This window comes from Phalaenopsis equestris, unplaced genomic scaffold (genome assembly GCF_001263595.1).
Source record: "Phalaenopsis equestris unplaced genomic scaffold, ASM126359v1 Scaffold001309, whole genome shotgun sequence".
In the NCBI taxonomy this organism is placed as follows: domain Eukaryota; kingdom Viridiplantae; phylum Streptophyta; class Magnoliopsida; order Asparagales; family Orchidaceae; genus Phalaenopsis; species Phalaenopsis equestris.
This window is the reverse complement of record NW_018165748.1, coordinates 1-3565: the sequence shown is the minus strand read 5'-3', so window position 1 is coordinate 3565 and position 3565 is coordinate 1.

Genomic DNA, 3565 nt, shown 5'->3' with positions numbered 1-3565 from the left:
ATGGTCGTGCTGCCCACCATGCTAGCTCCAAGCTTCTTTCCATGATGAGTTTAAGTTTTCTAGGCTCTCAAGTTATTATGTGAAATCAGGTGGCCCTATGGTTGTAGTTCTTTAAATGTTATGGGGCATGTTAAAGTTGATTAGAGCAACATCGGTTAGGATCCCACGGTTTCCTCATTCCGATACTACTATTTTCTATTGGATTCATTTAGTCTAAATGAATTTACTAAACTAAATCTAATGAGTTTTGTACTTTCATTTAGACCATGGGAAGCCCCATTAGCAACCGTAGGTTACCTCCTCCGAGGCATTCCCGATCATTTGTTAGAGATGTGTTAATTTAGTTGCACTTATTATTTTGTGTGATGTTTGTGATTAAATTTTGAGTTGTTTTATATTTTGAATGTTGTGGAGGTGAATTTTATCTTGGTTGATTTTAATTTTAGTTTTGGGTTTTGGTTTTCTGGCTATCCTAATAGTTTTAGTTTTCATGCAGGGTGGCATCGTTGTTAAGCATGCAAATTGGCAGGTATAAAAGTACAGTATGAAAGTACAGGAAATACAACGATGAAAATTGTAAAAGCGTACCTGGCGAGTCTTCTCGTTCCACCACCTGAAACTCAAAAGGCATGTTAAGGCAATTTATATGAAATGGGGAGGTAAAATTTTGATAACCTACCTAACCCTAGGTCATATCTTGGTGGGTTTTTATTAATTTGATTAAGGATGATATTTGTCAAGCAAAACATATTAAGCTTAGTAGCTCTCCGAGGTATCCAACAGGTTAAGAGGAAGAAGCAGGTCCATGTTTCCCTCTTATCACCTAGTGAAAAACCTCGAGCTCATTTAAACTTATTATGTTGCTTAATAATTCATCCTATGAACAGCCTAATGCTCAATGGACATTGATGTATCAATTATTCCTAAGAGTAAGGTAATTATCATCTGTAATTTAATTTTGAATATTATGTGGGTGAAGACCCTTAAAAAGACAAGTTAGTGCTATTGGAACACTTAGCCAAATTTTTTTCCTAATTGGGCTTGTAGTGTTAGAAAGATGTTATGATTTTAATTTATATTTACTTTTCTAATCCTCATTTAAATGAAACTTCATTTAGCCTAAGTCACTACTAAGCCCTTAAGTCCTAGGTGACTGTCTTAGTTAGTTTTAAAAAGGTTAAGCTTTAGGTGATCATGATTCATGATTTAAATTTCATTTGAAAATCAAAATAGGGATATTAAATTGATTAATTATTGACTTCAAAAGTCATACCCCTAAGTCCTGGGTTCATTTTATTCTAATAAACTTCCAAATTTTAGTAAAATAGAAATTTTTTAACGTGTATTTTCAATTAGGAAAGTGAGGTTGGTTTCTACCAATTAACCCCTTGTATTTCAAACATCCAAATTAGGATAAGAGGTTACTCATTTCCGTCCTTGAATTAAGCCTAAGTGTTAATTAAGGCTAAATTTCCAAAATTACACATTTGCCCCTAAGACTCAAATTACTTTAAAATTTTTATCCTACCTTATTCATGGGCCAATTAAGACATCAGAGGAAAAAAAAGGAGAAAATTTAATTTTTGAAAATTTAATTTAATTTATATAATTATTTTCATGCAAAAACAGGATTTTTCAAAGGTAAATCCTAATTCCTTGAAATTTTTACTGGAGGTATACATAGACCATGGAAGCCTTTGGACCAAATTTCACGATTTTTTGAATTTTATTTAAATTTTAAGAATTATTTTAAGTTCTGGGGTATTTATTCAATGTAAAATATTTTAAATGGGGAAAATTAAGTTTTATATTTTTGAAAAATCTTCCTGATGTTAAAGAACTCAGAGAAGAAAATTTTACATTTTTATGAGTTTTATTCTGAATTATTTTTATTGAAACCCCATTTTTAGCCTTTAAAAATTATTTTAAGCTTTAAATTTCAGTATCTTTATTTAGAAAATTAGGAAAAATATTCTAATTGTTCCTAAGTGTTTAGGAAGAAATTTAGAACATTTTCATGAATTTTATTATTTTTGTTATTTTTATGAATTTTTAATTATTTAAATATTTAAAATAGGCTAAAAATAAAATTTTTATTTTAAATACCTGTAGAAAATACTCCTAATCACATAGAACTCAAAAAAGTAAGTTTTTGTAATTTTTTTAGTTATATTTTGATTTTTAAAAATCATTTAAAAAATGATATTTATCTTTTAAAATCAACTTAAGTTACCAAATGAACTCAAAATGCTTTGAAATTTTTATGGTGAGTTCTGTGGATCATGAAATTTAATGGAGGTAAGAAATCAAGTCATTTTTCTCTCTGTGTTTTCCAAAATTATTTATCTTAGAGTTTTAAGGTTTGTAAAGGTTAGGTGCATTTTGAATGTTTTAGCTCATGAAACATTTTTTGAAGAGTTCTCTGGTCACTAGGAACCTACCATAATTTCCTTGAATTTTTCTAAGCAAGATGCTAATTTCTATGATTAATATAAGCAATTAATTCATATAAACTTAAAGAATATGATTCTCTGTCTAGGAACCCCCTCTGACTTTGGAAAAATTAGATAATGTTTCCTAAGACAGAGTTAACAACATGCTAAAATTTCAAGCCATGGTGATATTACTACATGTATGTAAAATCAAAACATCCAAATTAGTGTTTAATTAATTAAAAATAAAATATCCATCAAATGGACTCCAAATCATTTTCACATTATTTTCCTCTATTCACTCAACAAGAGGGTTATTTTATTTTATTTTTATGATCTTTCTACACCAAGATATGAATTTTTAAAGTTAGGGATCCTTTTCTAATTTTTTAAATCCCCTATTTATTTATTTAAACGTGTGGCGCTGACTGTATCCTAGGCAGCTCCGAAAGCATGTGTGGCGAGCTATGGTTGGACGTCGCCTTCCACGTAGCCGCTGACTCGGCCCGCAGTTCATGTACCACACTTCCATCAGATGCAATCAGAGCCCTCCATTTGATACACACGCAATCCAACGACTCTGCATCATCATCACCAAATAGAGTGAACTCGCAACCGTTAACCCTAAAACCTTAAGATCTCCCCCATTTCTTAATCAAATGACCTTGGTTTGATCCTATGGACTCATTTAAGTGTGACAAACACATCCATATGGTAAACATGCCATTAAACTAACCCTAATCAAATGGAGAATCAAAATAGGCTCTGGAGTAGGGGAAGTTTAACACCTTTGCGCACATTCGTTGGGATCCAAAGAAGCTAGGGATTAAGCTTCTTGCTATGGTGAAATGTCTAGACCCAAATTCGACCAAGGCCGATTTCAGGTGTTGGTCTAGAGCTATGCTAGGGGCTCTATGGAAGGGGGATTTGATAGGGCTTTGGCTTCTCTCAATGTGATGAAGGTGTGGGTGAGTTTAATTTGCGTTTGGTGGAGTTTGGAGGGGCTTAGAGGTGTGGAGAGCTTTTTCCTCTCTCCGGCAATATTTTGAGCTCAAATATTGGATTCCGGCAAGGGGATTCAGGGCAATGTGGTGGTTGGGTTGCACTAAGGAGGACTCCAAGATGCTTTGGGA